The 16,927-nt window shown below is 39.2% G+C and overlaps 1 protein-coding gene across 3 annotated transcripts in view; it reads right to left on the bottom strand.

Annotated features, from left to right (window-relative positions):
- The window catches only part of insyn2ab (inhibitory synaptic factor 2Ab), an 83,369-nt gene extending 69,606 nt beyond the window's left edge, over positions 1-13,763 (bottom strand). For 2 of the 3 annotated variants that reach the window (XR_010908018.1, XM_067455283.1), the window contains exon 1: positions 12,825-13,763. The gene's annotated coding sequence lies outside the window, so the exon portion shown is untranslated. Of the gene's footprint in view, positions 1-4,590; positions 4,680-12,824 lie in introns of those variants that run through there. The other variant, XR_010908019.1, reaches the window with a different exon arrangement.
- Between the last annotated feature and the right edge of the window lie 3,164 nt (positions 13,764-16,927).

The raw sequence follows: 16,927 nt of genomic DNA, 5'->3' as shown, positions 1-16,927 counted from the left end.
CCTTCAGTCGCGTCGCAAAGTGGATCTCTACAGTCACTGCTGCCACAGGACTTCGTCAAAAACACACTTCTTTGGTATGATTTGGTGGAGCAATCCCAGCGATAAAGGTTCGGTCCTGCTTTGGAAGCAGCCGGTGAGTAAAATTGCTTCAAATGTCTGTGCTGTTGCTTATCGTCTCGTGAGTAAACATCAGTAAACGGCACGATCGCGTGCTTCGTCATTCAAATGCGCTAACGTTACTCAATTGTTGTTCTATGTATAACGTTACACTAGTCTGACGTGCAAAACCGTTTTGCTTGCTACTGCTAAGGTTTAGTCGCATTCAATAGTCCATAAACCGAATCATGTCCTCATAAACTGCGAGTAAAGACACACAAATGTTGACAGGGCACTAAATACAGTCCATACCACAGAGACGGACGTCCTGCTGTTGCTGTTTCTCCTGTTCAATTTATTTCAGCCTCCGAATGTGATTCTGGATCATATATCTATTAGCTGAGATTGATAGCCATGAGTTTCTCCATGCTTGAGGACGTCACCGTTTTGCGCTCGTCATTCTTTAGCTCCGCCCACACGATACGCCTCCAGGCGCTCGGTTTTTTCCGGAAAGACTCGGTACAGCCCATATTTCTTTTATAAAGATAATAAAACTAAAGACTTTTCGGAGATATGAAGGATGCAATACTACTCTAAAGGTACTCAAGATTGACATGAGATTGACTGAAACTGAGTGTTTCACCCCCCCTTTAAAACACTGCAGCGTTTCCCTAAAACCCTCTTGTTACACGCCTCTCTGGAACAATAAACCCATCATTTCACAGAAAAATGGAAGTTATCAGACCTAAACAGAAATAAATATCTGGAAACTAGTGATAAAACGCAAAACGAACATGATAAAAGCGGACATTTGTTGGCATTTTTGTTGTTTACTTAAAAATGTTGATGTTTTTTACCACAGTTTTACAATAATAAGTGATACATTGATTATAATGAATTAATTTGTGTCAATATTGCACATTAGTCCCATATATACAGAAATAAAGTGGTATTTACCATTATTTCACAAAAGAAAGAGGATACACGTACTTAGTCGTGTCTGTTTCTGTTTATAGTCACAGGACAGTATGTTTACATCACATTTAGAAAGAATTATAATTTCTTTAAAATATATTCCAACAATTCACGACCTGTGGAGCTTTAGCACTCTCTCCAGTCCCAATAGAGTTATATTTTCAGTCAGAGAAAAAGAGGAAGCTCCCGAAAAACACTGAGTTTCTTTATTTTATATGCGGGGATAAATATGGATATCAGACAGTCCGGTATAAAGATACAAGACATACTGATAAATACAATAATACATGATTGTGACACCCTAAATTATTTTAAATGTTGATGTTAGCTGGTATATGAAATCATCTGTGGCACTACTGTCTTTAGACTCACATAAACTTTGCCTGTGTTCATAACCCATCCTCAACCCCGAGCTGGGCTGCTTGGGCCCAAGGTATTTGGCAGCCAAAAAACCCTGGCCATTAGCTTAGAGAAAGCCCCAGCAAGGCCCAATCAAGCGCCAAAAGTGAAAGTGGAAACGCGACTGGCCTTGGTATGCACAAGCATGCCCACCTTTGGCCAGACAGTGTAAACACAGCTACTGTAATTTTCTCATCAGAAAGAAAGAAATATACCCCTTCAAAAGACACTCCGTCTCGAGCCTCTGAAGGTTAGATAGGAACAGATCAACCAAGTTCTGAATCTCCCATTGGTCGAGACATAACAGATACACCGTTCTGAGACTTTTCCATGACAGATTTCATGATCTGGGTCTACAGCTTGTCAGGGAGCAACTGATACGGCCACATTCTGAGCCTCCAGTCTGTGAGGAAAGAAACATTAGCAAACACTATGTTCAGTGTCTTTGTCCAACGAGACAATAACAGGTGCAGCATGTTCCAAGTCTCTACACTCTAAAAAATGCTGGGTTGTTTTAACCCAAATTTGGGTAAAATATGGACAAACCAAATCATTGGGTTAAATTTTTCGATTAAAACTTTAAGCCAACAGTTGGGTTCGTCCGTATTAACCCAAATTGAAGTTGTAACAACCCAGCATTTTCTAGAGTGTATGCCAGAGAGACAAAAGCGGATTGACCAAGTTCTGAGTGTATGAGAGGCAGAAGACCAAACTTCTTCTTCGTCTGCATGTTCCAGATTTTAAGGCCCTACTGCACCTACTTGATGGTCTCATCTGCATGTTTCAGATGTTAGGACCCTTTAATGCTCTAGGAGATCAACATCGATCCCACAGAGCTTAATGCTCAAGGCTGTTAAAACGGATTCCGGATCCTTTCCCCACTGCACTGTAAGCCAGCAAAACAAGTGGAAGACATCACGGCCATCAAACTGCTCACTCAACCACGTGGAACGTAAATATCACCAAACCTCTTTCCAGAGACTTTGACATTGTAGAGGTAATATGGCTGATGCTAGTTAATAACAAATCATCTTCCGTTTAATTAGCTTGATGCATAATAAGGTTCTTCATCTTATTAGTTTCAGAGAAACAACAGTTTATCATTCCATAAGGAAATGCAACTCCTCCATAGCAACACTAAACTTAATAACTAGTATTTTATTTGTCTTATGATCTTTATTCCTTTATCATTCATGTATTTAGTAGTTGTGTTAGATATTCATGTTTATCTTTTGTTAAATCAAATGTATTTTATTACACTTGTGTCTTCCTTGTGTTGATAATGCAGAAGAGCTTCAACAAGTTAACGATATCTCACAACCCTTTCCGGTATATTCAGCTGACTCCCTCCACCTCCCTCCTTCCAGTTTAATTCCAAATGATTGAACAGCTCCCCTTTGGGAGTGTTTCCATACTCACAAGTTCACCTGCCCATTCAGGCTTAAAGGTTAATAGTAAACTAACATGGCTTGCTGTATTTGGAGGAGGCTCGAAGCTGAAACTCGGCTTGAGTTCCGAGTAAAAAAAAAAAAAAAAGACTATACTGTGCAAATGTCAATCAGATGAAGCAGTGTCTGCTACTTATATAGTACACTCGTAATGATGATTGACAGGACAGAATGTTTAGGCCTGCCCCGAACCTATGTTTGGAACTTCATTTAAACTTCACCAGTCCTTGACTGGTGCCCTGAACTAAGAGAGGGGGAAAGTGGTCATCTGATGTACTCATAACCTCACCTTAAGTGACGTGTGATCCAAAAATCACGTCTGTGGTGACTTGAATACCAATCACTACATAATTGCCATTCCTGGGTGGCGAAAGTAATATCACTACACTATATGGGCGCTCAGTTTTTCTGTAATTTGTACAAAATCTCATGTTATAAATGATAAAGTGCTACAGGCTATTTAAGACAGTATTTACTATAACTCAATGACAAATGCTATACTAAAACAGTCTTCTACACTCCTCAACAACATAAAACATTAGCCTTTATATAGAGAGAGTTTCTTGAGTAAAGAAAACTGTACTTATTCAAACAACCAGTTCTTTATTTACCCTTGCAAACAAAAAGACAGTCCAAACTGTGTGTGACAGTTTATTCATGATAGAAGCGGGTAATGAGTTTGACTGACAGATTGAGGAACCAGTGGAGATACAAGGTTTAGACATAAGCCCTTTTTTATACATCCCAATAGTTAAATATGTGTAAAACAGAAACAGACATAAAGGGTAACCTATAGTAATTATTTATGGGGGGGGGGGGGGGATTACAAAATGTTGGGGGGGGGGGGGGTGAAATGCTGTTTCATGCATACTGAGCTTTTTGCACTGTTAAAGACTTGGATTCCCATCCTAAACATGCTGGACGTTTGATGGAGTATTTCTGTGACAAATACTCTATATAATTTTTTTTCGAGTATGGGTCGGCTTGACGTCGATAGAGCAGAAGGTCCTTGTATGGGCCGTACAGGCTCTTCTCCCGGTAGGGTGCGCATGCGCCTGACTAGAGCGAGAGAGGAAATGCACGCCCATAAACACTCTCAGCTGCAGATCCACTCGTCTGTGAACACTTATGTCGTTATAGTCCGCGCCGCGCTCCACTTTATTCCTATAGGTGACATCAAGCGACTTCAGCGCTTCAGCACAGCATTCCGGGAAGGCAGCGCTGCATTTGAATCGATTTGAACGCAGAAATGACGGGAAGCTTGACAACATCGCTTCAGTCGCGTCGCAAAGTGGATCTCCACGGTCACTGCTGTCACAGGACTTCACCAAATCATACCAAAGAAGTGTGTTTTTGACGGAGCGGTCCCAGCGATAAAGGTTCGGTCCTGCTTTGGAAGCAGGCTGTGAGTAAAACTTCTTCAAATGTCTGTGCTGTTGCTTATCGTCTCGTGAGTAAACATCAGTAAACGACACGATCGCGTGCTTCGTCATTCAAATGTTGCTCCATTGTTGTTCTATGTATAACGTTACACTAGTCTGACGTGCAAAACCGTTTTGCTTGCTACTGTTAAGGTTTAGTTGCATTCAATAGTCCATAAACCGAATCATGTCCTCATAAACTGCGAGTAAAGACACACAAATGATGACAAGTCACTAAATACAGTACATACCACAGAGACGGACGTCCTGATGTTGTTGTTGTTTCTCCTGTTCAATTTAATTCAGCCTCCGAATCTGATTCTGGATCATCTGGATTAGCTGAATCTGATCAATGGCAAGGGCTTCTCCACGCTTGAGGACGTCACCGCTTTTGTGCGCACTCGTCATTCTTTAGCTCCGCCCACACGATATGCCTCCATGCGCTCTGTTTTTTCCGGAAAGAATCGGTACAGCCTATATTTCTTTTATAAATATAATAAAACTAAAGATAAACACATCTTTTCGGAGACATGAAGGATGCAATACTACTCTATAGGTACTCAAGATTGACATGAGATTGACTGAAACTGAGTGTCCCCCCCCCCCCCCCCCCTCCCCTTAAGGTTTCTACCCGATATTTATATTTTAGTTATTAGAGTAGAAAAATAACAATAAAAAATAAAAGAGCATTTATTTATTTTAAATATATTTTTATATATTTTTAATAACCCCTCCCCCCATGATGCGTGATCATAGGCACGTGTCTAGAATGCCTATGCATAAATCAGGCCCTGTCTGCCATAGATAAAACAGCACCTTGACTGACTGTCCTTCTGCATCATGCTGAGGTCTTGAGCCGTCCTTGTCTGTTGCTCTTTTGATAACACACTAAACTGACATATTTCATTACGTCGCTTTGAAAAAAGGGTTGACCACTTTGTAATACAATATTGTTTGAAATGTCACAGACGTCACTATGTGACGTATTTTTTGACGCATGACCGTTGATTAGCATTGGGGCTCACAGTACAAATGAAGGCTGACCTGTCTCTGTTGATTTGTCAGATCTAACCTTTGACATTATTTATCATAAAATTCAGCATGAGTTACTAACTTCAGTCGAAAAGAACCTGTAAATTGACTTCCAGCAATGTATTTGTCTCCTTTGGAAAACCATGGTGTGTTTGCTATTTATAAATGTATTGCTTTATCCAAAAGCACACGGATAATACAATATCCTCAGCCAGCCCAATGTTTCCCTTTTTATCCTCTCCCCCTCCTCCCTTTATCATAATCCCAAGCTGCATGTGGTGCAACAGTCATTAATATTGGGAGAGCTGTAATCTCTGTCTTTTATTCTGCAAAGGGCTTTGAGCCCTGCTTGTAGCACCAAACCTTAACGTGAAAAACAATCTAATGATTTTCCTGAGCTGCCGTTGCTTTCCGTTGTCACCAAATGGCTGCACAGTCTGAAACCCGAAAGCACTGACACTGCGGTACAGTGAAAAGTTATGAGTCACTGGAAGGTTGCTCACTGGGAGGCCAAAAGTCCTCACACTGCTGTCTAACATATATGGTACTTCCCAAAAGCAGGGTAAAAATTAGGCCTGACGCTATCAGTGAAGTCAATGAAAGAGAGACCTTTAACCTTCAGAAAAAGTCAGGCTCATTAGGGCAAAATAAATGTTAATTAGTATATATATATATATATACTGTATATCCTAAATAGATAGAAAAAAAATATTTGCAAGTTGTTACCCTGCTTTTGGGAAGTAGCAAATATGTTTAGACAGATATATTCATAGTTTTTGAAGAACAGTAGGCGGAAATTATAGCCAATCAGATGAGTTTGCAAAACCTTTTATATTTATGTTTGTATATATTGTTGTCTGTCAATGCATTTGATCATTCATACTAAGTAGAACTGAAATGACATTCATACAAGATAATTAGTTAAAACATTTCACAATGCACATGCAGACTATTTTTCCAGTCATGAATTTTGCCAATGGGGATTTTTTAAAAATACTATGCAAAAATCTCTTCTTGTTCTCGTGAACTCAATCTCGTGTCTCGTCTCGTGTGCTAAGTGTCAAGTCACACCTCTACCCTCTTCCATTGCAGAAAAGTGAAGCCACCAATATCCCAATATGGCACTGACATCTTGTGCTGAATTGGGAACTGAGTCTGCGCAGTAGTAAGCGTGAAGTGGAGCCGCATATTAAGCCCCACACTCTTGCTTAATTGGTTAGTAGTTTAATGCAGAATAACTCATGTTGTGTGAAATAAACAGTTATGGAAATGTAGAAATTAAATTTAAAGCACCAATCTTTTCCAGAAAATCAAGGAAAAAACGGCTGTTGCTGTGCCTCAGTGACATAGTTCAGAGAAGCTAATGACAGCAGTCAATCATGACAGCACACTTCCATTTTTACAGCAACTAAACTAAAACCAAACTTATTTAAATAAATAAATAAATAACACTTGAACTGTCAAGTCTGTTCAAGTCAAGTCCTTGTTTGTTTTTGTTCACTGGTTAATAAACTGCACATGGATTCAACTGCAATGATAAAATGAGGCCTGTTTGTTAACTTGCTTGCTTTTTTTAAGACTTATCAACATTAATGCTGTGCTCTAACCAGCCTTTAAGCCATGTTTCTCAGGTATGTGTTTTTGTCATGTTCTGTGTCATGAATTGCTAGCCGAGTGTAAGCACTAGCACACGTGTTGTATTTTCGCACATGCTAAGCTGTGCTGCGCCATTTTAGGTCTGTGTTCTTCCCTTTCTGTTTTTAATTAATACAAAATTATGCAAAATGACGATTCATAGGTTTTCAATTCGACTCAAGAATTATTTTTGCCAATTCAGAACAATTTGATTCAAAACGATTCACATTAAAATTCGATACGATTCGATTAATTCAATTATGCTTTTTTTATTGGGTTATTTGCCCACTCTCTGACCTCTGAAGGGCACTGCATTTCACACCCTTACTAAGACACATTAGGGGAAGTATTTTTATAATCCTATGAATGCATATAAAGAAAATGCATAATCAAATCAAATTAATCGAAACGTATCGTATCAAATTTTAATGTGAATCATCTCGAATCGAATCAATAAGGTTCATAAGTTAACTACATTAGTTAACATGAACTAATAATGAACTGCACTTATAAATCATTTATTTATCTTTGTTAATGTTAATTTCAACATTGACTAATACATTATTAAAATCTTGTTAACATTATAGAGCAATGTGAACTAAAATGAACAAACCATGAACAGCTGGATTTTTATTAACTAATGTTAACAAAGATGAACTAATGCTGAGTTCATGTTAACTAATGCATTAACTAATGTTAACTAATACAACCTTATTGTAAAGTGTTACTGTGGCAAGAAGCGGGGCGAGGGACCGCGAGAGCGGGCCGGTGACGAGTGTTAATGAGTGCCAGCTGCATGAGACACCAGTCTCGTCTCGCGGCCATGTGACGGGAGAATAAAAGGAGAAGCAAAGGCAGCGGAAGACGAGAGAGGACCAGGCCTGGATTTTATGTTGAGTTTTGTTTACATTTTATTATGTGTGTGTGTGTGGGCAGTCATCCGTGAGGGGCTGCCCGCGGTTTTACTTTCGTTTATTTATTTTGAATTCAAGTTTTTGAACGTTCGCCGGTTCCCACCTCCTTCCTTCCATCCACAAACTTCGTTACAGTAACCTAAAAATGTTTTGTTTTATCATCATTACAAACTTTACTTTAATAAATGGCATTTGTAGAAATTTATATAAGCCAAAATGTTAAAAGGCTTTAAAAGTATTGTTAGTTAATGCTTACTATTGTCTATGATAGTGTTTATGGCTACACAACCTTATTAAGGTGTTCCAGGCATTAAACATGCAATGCTTCCATGGAGAGACTAGAGTATCATGCACTTTTCCAGCTAATCCTAAACTAACTTTCCTTCATGGAACAGAAAGAAAGGCCTAGCCTAGAAATCTAGACGCATCCTAGCGGCAGCAAATCTAATCTGCCACGAGTGTCGTCTAGCAACTCTCAATACACTTCTGACTGAGCTGTAAAAACTAAACTCTGATCAGGCCAATCACATCGTGACGGTGGAGTTGGGTGCTACTTGAAAATAAAGAAGCTGGCAAATGGTGGTCTTTATAATCGGCTTTGGCCACAACTCTGGAAGACTTGTGTCAAAAAAAAGAGTAAAGCTTAAAAGAGTTAAGCTTTTCTCTGAGAAAAGAACAAAGAGCGGCACTGAAGTTATTCTTAAGAAGGGAAGATGTGTTCTGAGTTTTGCTGACCGGATACGGCGAAAGTTTAATCTGTCAACTAGCTCTGCTTCGCCTTCTTCGTTGCTCTGATTGGTTGTAGCGCTCTCCTATTGCGTGCAGAGGGAGTGTGAAAGACAACCGTTTATCCCGCCTCTCGGTTTGAGCCCTGTCAATGGTGAGTTTCCAGACCAAACATCTTGATGTGGGTCTGGCTTGTCAGGCTAAAGCCTAGTTCAGACTGCACGATTTTCAAACTCGTCGGGTCACTGCTCTATTCACATTGCATGACTATTTGGGGGATCATTCAGTCACTGCTGTGTTCACACTGCACGATGGTTTGACGACAGAGGAGTTCACACTGCATGACTGAACAAGAGGAAGAATCGCCGACAACTCTCTCTCTCTCCGGTGCACAAACTACGTTTCCCAAACACACGTGCGATGTGACAAGTAAACAACGCGAGAATTGTTATTAAAAATAATAAACTGCACAAAGTTTGCTTCAAATTGTATGTGCGCTGATTTGTGGAGAAAAAGAAAAAAGATTATGGCGGAAGAAATTGTTGGAGAGACAGAGGGAGCCAGGATTTTGTTCTGCAAAGACAGTTTGAGGTAAATAAATAATTTTGTAATGTGCTGCTGCTGTGGCTGGATGTGCAAATGTTTGCCCTTTGTTTCTGTTTGATAGAATTGTAAATATATCTATTAAAATACTGAAATTCTGCTCTATAACTCCTCCCTGAACCTCCTGTTGCCCTGTATCTCACTCTCTCATTGGCTGCCGATGTAATTTTCAGTCAGAACGCTGTTCACACAGCAGGAGTTTGAATCGCCGACAGGTCCAGATATTTAGCATGCCAAATATCTCACCGGCGTCGGCGACTCGTCGGCGATTCTCTCTGATCGCGTCTTTGATTATTCACACTGCGTGATTGTCACTCGCGTGCACAAGCACCGATTTGCCTGTGATCTCAGGCATTTGTCTGCGCTTTCACAAAACCTGTCGGCGACTCAAAATCGGGGCAAAAATCGGGCAGTGTGAACTAGGCTTAAGAAAAGCCCTCTTTTTTCTCTTTATACAGAACATTTGATGATTCTGAAAGTAAATGTGGTGTCTGTGTCTACGCTGTCTACTCTTGCTATAGTAAAAAACGCAACTTTAATGCACCTCTGATTGACAGATAAACCGCATGCTCTTATTTTCAGCGTTTCAGAAAAAACCCTTAAAGCTATGGCAGTTTTCCGTCCGTTAGAGGGCACCCAATTCAAAACAAAGGCGTAGTTTGATGACGCCACGTCTCAAACAGCGATTTTTAACGCTACTGTAGTGTGAAAGAGCAGGACTGAGTGTTGACGGAGCTGAGCAAGGCCGCTGCAGCGATTGTTGCCGAACACACGGCTCGCGATCAGCGGGACTTTTATTATGATGAGACACAAAAGCACCATTTTCGCTTTTCCGTTTTTGAGGGTAATGCAGCTCTGTTTATCATATTAGATACATTTAAGTGCGTTTAAAATGATGTTATGACGTTACTCTGTGCATCCGCTCAGCAGCTGCTGTGACACTTGTTCACACTGCTAAGATTAAAGCGTTTCTGCCAAATAAAACCAGAAACCGAGGGTAACGCAGATATGATGCAATTGACAGGCGACTCCCTCAGACATCCCGGCTCATTGGTTAAAATAGCAATTTTCTCACAATTTAGAAATAGTTGGAAACATTTGGAATATTGTAAGAACTCAACTGAACAAAATATAACAAAAATAAACACCGGCCTAGTGGTTTTTGGATATTTTACTGCAAAAATACTACATAGTGCCCTTATTTAAATTAACAATTTAAAATTATTTTTACTACAATTAACTGAAAAATATCAAACAAATTATTAAAATTTCTGATTTTCATTGCATTCAGTTGAGAAGCTCAAAAGGTGGGACAGGCCAAAATCAGCCTTTTAAAAGGGGTCACTGTCTCTCTGGGTCAAGCTTCACTAAACAATGTATTGCCTTTGGCCACTGGCTGGTACAGAGAAAGTGCACTAGTTTGTAACACTGGATTTACAGACTTATCAGCAAGCCATGTAAGAAGTACAGTGGGATCAAATGACTGCTATTACCACAGCTCTGTGCGAGGGGCTGTGAATGAGAAATGTGGTGCTAATCCCACTAACAAGCTAAAGTATTAAAGTCACTGAAAATGGAGGAATCCCCTATTGGATTTGTGATACACTGGGGTGTCATTAAACCACTGTAAGTGGCTGGTGTATGACAGGAAGAAAAAAAAAACCTTGGTGCATGAATCACAATCATTCACAATTTTGTATTTAAAATTATTCAAAATCTGAATTCACAAATTCTTCTTTTTAGTACGTTTCTAATTAATTTTTCCATTATAAATGGAAACTTAATTTAAGATTTTGTTTTTTACATTTTGCTTAACTGACAGCAGCACTCAAGCTACAGAATCTCCACAAAGATTGTGTAAAACCTGAAGATCGTTTTCTTCAGCACGATTTAAGAATGATCTAAAGAACATCTTGAGTGAAGCAAGAACATCTGTAGTCACATGATCAACATATCAAATGTTCTTGTTGTTTAGTGACCTAGAAATATTTTTTTATTCATTTTTGCATATAATAATTACAAAAAACAAACCCCAATGTATTTTGACACCTGTTCTGTACTGTACAATGGCAAAGACTGAAAGGGCTGAAAGAAGGACGTGAAAGAAAAGTAGGTGTTTGATACATTACATGTTGCCATGAAAAACATTACTGAGGTTTGGCGTGCTGAACAGAACAAGTGAAATAGTCATTTATCATTTAAACTATCTTTTGTTCACACATTTCTAGAATGTAAACTCTAAAGCTTATTTCAAAAGACCACCATCAGTCATGACTTACAGAAGTGGAAAAAAACTGAAGAAGGAGCGAAAAATAAGGAAAGAGAGTAAAGATGCTTCAGAGCGTGACAAAAAGAATTCATCCTCTGTTCAAATAGAGGCCTAGGACTGAGCAGAGCTGGGGAAGACGGTGGGTGAAAATTAGATGGAAGGGTGTAATATAACTCACTCAGTCTAGTTTGAGATGCAAGGATGAAGTCTCAAAAGGTAAATCTGAAAAAAAAAGAAAGAAAAAATTCCTGTCTAATCTTCCGGCACGGAAAAGATAATGAAAGAATGATGGAAACATTTTACTCAAAAGAGTAAAAAGTGATACGCTGGAGAATTTTCCATTCTGGCATGTGTATAAATGACGACAAAATTCATATCTGAAGAAAATGAGATTCTGAATCACAGTGAAGATAGCAAGTGTCATTCCATCATGCAGGGTGGTCCAAGTGGAAATCTCTCTCTCTCTCTGTCTCTCTCTCTCTCTCTCTCTCACACACACACACACACACACACACACACACACACACACACACACACACACACACACACACACACAATGTAGCACAATATCATATGCTAAGAATGCAATGATTCAAAGGCACATCCTCTCGGGTTTTGCTGACAGGTTTATACCTTACATAAAAGTTCTCTAAATGATTACTTGTCACGTCTACAAAATAGCTTCCAGTAAATGCTTATTAAACTACCCATAATAGTGATAAACACGACTGCACTATTGAAATAAATAAGTTTAACTAAAGATACACCTTGTTCATAAACGGGGTGAAAAATTACAGCATCCAAACGCAAACAATGTTCTGAGCCTGCTGAGGCGTGGGAGAGAAAAAGCCCTCATCCACGAAGGACATAATCCCACATTCATCAAATTGCCTTAACCTAACACCTACAAATACTGCTATTGCGGCATTCAGGAACTATTGTGACTTTTATTATGGCTTTTCCAATATTTTAGGCTGTAGAAAGACTGGAACTAAACATCTGACTGTTGCATGACAGAACCAACTATATAACATAGCTCAAACAAACCACATAAATCTCAAACCTCACAAGCTCCATCGTCTCCAAGGGACAGGAAAGAATTAATTATCATCCTCCAGTTTGTGGCACAGACACGGATGAAGTGTAATTGAAACCAAGCTCACTCAGTCACTTAGGCTACTCAGCACCAGTACAGTAAGTAACCGTCATCCAGCCGTATTTCAACGAAGCACATTGCAATGCACAAACAGACCTTCCTGCTCTAGCACTTGATGTGAAAACAGAGCCGGACGGAGGGCACACTCACCCTAAGAGGACCATTTGCGGAGGAGAGGAAGACAGTGAAGGCGTCAGTCTCCCGTGGCACTGGGGCATATCCGCTTCTTTAGGAGCCATGCGAGGCTGTCGGCTGCAGACGAGTTGTTCCACATTGGCTGAAGTGCAGCAGTGAGAGGGTTTGCCCAACGCCGGAGCTGCAGCGAGCGGACACGCTCACGCGCACACACGCGCGCTCTCACTCACTCACACACATGCAAGGAGAGTGTGTGAGTGCGAACTGCGAAGATGCGCGCTACGTTTTGCGTCAAATTGAAATCCCACCACAAGGAGGCTTAAGAGATGCGTCCCTCTTGATTTCTCACTCCACTGAGAAAGGCACATGTGTGCGCGCACAGCACACTCGCATTTAAGAACACAGACAGTTGGCGCGCGCGGGCAAAAACGATGTTCCTCGTCCGCTGCAGCAGACTTTGTGGGTTTGATAAGAAAAGGGAGATAAAGATAAAGGGGAAATGATGGGAGGGAGAGCGGAAGAGATGTAAGGTGAGGTGAGGGGACTGCTGTTTCAGTTCAGTTTAGTTAGTCATCTTACATAGCTTAACAGTCGTATCTCTTATCTGAGCTCAGTCTCAGATAGTTTATGTAATCGGAGGAGGTGTGTGAAGGGGTTTCGAAAGCTGGGAAGTAATAATAAGGACGCATATTAATTGGCCGGCCAGTGTATTATCACACTGATTACAACTCGTTACAAGATGACATGATTTAAATGAGAAAGAAATGGAGATTGGAAGATTACAATTTGGGTGGGGGGAAAACAAATGTTAATTAACGCGAGTCATCTCTGTGTTTTATAATTACCAGAATTCCTGCGAGGATCAATCAACCTTGTTCTCTCTCTCACTCACACACACATACACGACTGTGCCGATCACATGCTCAGTAGGCCTATGTCACGCTGTAAAAATCAATCTTAGATCGCGCAAATCATGTTGGAAAAACAACAAAATATATACTTGATTGATGTAGTTTGTTTAGGCCTACTTGCTGTTCTGAAGCTCTAGCAAAATACAACTTTCAGGAATACAACAAAAAGCTTTTCTGTTAGGATATACTCAGATTTTTATGTCACATCAAAATAGATGTGAATGAATGCATTTTTGTTAGTTTATACACTGAAGACATTATTTGTGCATCAGTCCCATCCACTCAGTGTACTTGGGCATGAATAATTATATATGTTTGACCAAGGACTTGCTATTTGTGATTTCGTTGTTGTGTTTATTAAATTATAATGTCAGTGTTTGTTGTCCAACTCAGAATAATCTTTTAAAAGTTTGTTATTTCATTAGTGTATTTTTTGTGTCTTATGTTGAACACATTCATATCAAGTCAGTAGTTTGAGAAAAAGCACTTTGCTTTCCATGGCATGTACTTTTTTATATAGTACAGATAATAAATAATATTAAATGAAAAAGTTTGCACTATTTTACAATGTCCTTGTTATATTTGTTATGTAGGCCTACTTACCAATGTAGTAATAACAGTAAATTATGCATAATTACTCAATCAAACCATAATTCTAACCTAACACTACCTACATGTTGTTAATTAATATTAAGCTACTAGTTTAGTTTACTAGTTTACTATCTGCTTAATTACACTGTAACAATGTCACCTTAAAGTAAAATGCAACCCATTTTGCAGTGAACCTTTTAATTAAAAATTATTGTTATTATAAATAATTTGTACAATTATGGCAGATTTTGACATTTTAAATTAAGACCGTGGGGAGGAAATAATAACATGAATCCAACGAGGACGAAAGCCGTGGAAACTGTAGCCATTTTCCATGCCATGAATTAACTTCATTCCATCACCCAGAGTAATTCCCATCTTCAAACTGAATCTTTATTCTTCACTCACTACCACAGAGATGCACATGAAATACAAGCTAGAGGAGTAACACTTCATAAACTTGCTTCAGAACAATTCTTTGGTGCATTAATTTGGTGTCAAACCCTTTTACTATACCTCCACTGCATGCAGCACAGCCACTCTAACTGCTGCTGCTGATGATGATGATGATGATGATGATGATGATAATTATGATGATAAATGAACTCATGGTCAGGGATGTTCTCAAAGACCATTTGAATTGCTGCTTTAGTTTAAAGGTGCCTTAGAATGATTTGAAACAATATGTTCAATTGTTCTCTGATATCTACATAGAGGGTATGTGGCTTATTTAAGGGCAAAAATTGTCCAGACACAGTTTTACAGGTCCATTTACAACCCTAAAAATTGTCCCTAGGATGTAATGTTGTGTTTTGCCTTATTTGGAAGAGTCAGGAATATTAATGTTGAGCTCTGCTCTGATTGGCTTACTTCAGCTGCTCACTGCAGTTCAGCTGTTCAGTAAAGTGGCTCGTGAGTCCCGACTGTCCTGACAGAACACAGACCGACTGAATGACACTTCAAGCAAAACATCTCAAATGGAGACTGGTAAAATGCAGCCTACTTGTTTATTTGGTGTTTTCAGATCACCCGCGTGCGAGAAAGAGCTCGCTTGCTTGTGGTTGCCAGATTTCAGTAATTAAATCCCCCAAACAGAGCTTTTGAAAACAACTAGTATACTATCCGGTGTTTTGCCTAAACATGTCCAATCAATTTTAGCAGCTCACACAAGTTCAGTTGTTCAGCGAAGCGGCTCATGAGTCCTGACAGAACACAGACAGACTGAATGACACTTTAAGCAGAACATCTCAAATGGAGATTGATAAAATGCAGCTTATTTGTTTATTGGTGTTTTCAGATCATCTGTGCGCACGTGAGAGAAAGAGAGCGTGCGTGCATATGGTTGCCAGATTGCACATGTTTAGGTAAAACCCGGATAGTATACGTGTTCTTTTCAAAGAAAAGCTTTGATTGGGGGAACACTCGAACACTCTTCTTTTTTCCCCGACAAAACCAAAACCAGTGCTTTTTGTTCAAGTTTTTTATTTTTTTTACTATATTTTAGACTCGTCTATTTTCGTCAACGATATTGCATGTTTATATAACGTTAGTCACAATGTAGGCTACGCAGTGACTGTGATGTACTCTGAAATACAAGATAATATAAAATACAAACTAATACTAACCTTTGTTATTAGACAATATTTAGCTTTGTATGGTACTTGGAGTTTCCTATTGTACTAGCATCTTGCATTATCTAGAAAATGCTATCTCTCTAAGAAACTTTTAATTTAGTCAGAAATTGTTTAAACAGTCAATAAGTGAATAAATCACTACTTTCTGCTTGCAGGAATATAGTTGGAATTGCCCCTTTCTTCAGTTTTAGATGCTGAGTGAAGCTTGCTTGATATTGTCCCAGGTTAGAAAAACTGTCCGCGGTGGCGAGCAAAATTTGGAATTAAATTGTTGCCGAATCCGATTATAATAAACATCAACCATGACTGTTGACATTTTTTATCTGTGGTAAGGGTATGAAAAGTCCTCATGTCCCCTGCACAGCCTGGAACATGACATTTGTGTCCATGATCTGCCATTTTCGCTATCCTCGCATGACGCTTGTTTATTTGCTGAACTGATGATTCGGCTCCGTCAGATCCGCCTGACAATGATCATGTGCTGACATATGCAAATGTTGGGGGCATACATATTAATTTTATAATAAGTGTTGAGATTTGCCTATTTTTCCGAGGTGCTTTTCACACACGAGATTTACATAAGAAGGAGGAGGCAATGGTGTTTGAGACTCACAGTATGTGATGTCCATGTACTGAACTTTAATTTCACTATGGCAAGGTTAATTCAATTTTTCATTCTAGGGCACCTTTAAACCCATTTCAATTCCACAATGTGATGTATTTTCAGGTGAAACAGTGAAAAATTAAATAGATATATTTTAGATTGTAATAATATTTCACATTACACTGTTTCCTTTTTTCCATATTATTGATTCATTAAGCCTTGGTAAGCATAATATTACAAAAGCATACAGACCCCAAACTTTTGAACTGTAATGGCAAAAAGCAGAACATCATGATTTATGTTTGTGGACCTTGTTTTGTTTCACTGGAAAAAATGTACTGTACTGCATAGAGTTTTTAATTTTCACTTTTAAATTTG

The sequence above is a fragment of the Pseudorasbora parva genome, chromosome 10, assembly GCF_024679245.1.
Source record: "Pseudorasbora parva isolate DD20220531a chromosome 10, ASM2467924v1, whole genome shotgun sequence".
Classification (NCBI taxonomy): Eukaryota; Metazoa; Chordata; class Actinopteri; order Cypriniformes; family Gobionidae; genus Pseudorasbora; species Pseudorasbora parva.
Note: the sequence above shows the minus strand (reverse complement) of the source record. Positions and strands in the feature narration are given on the sequence as shown.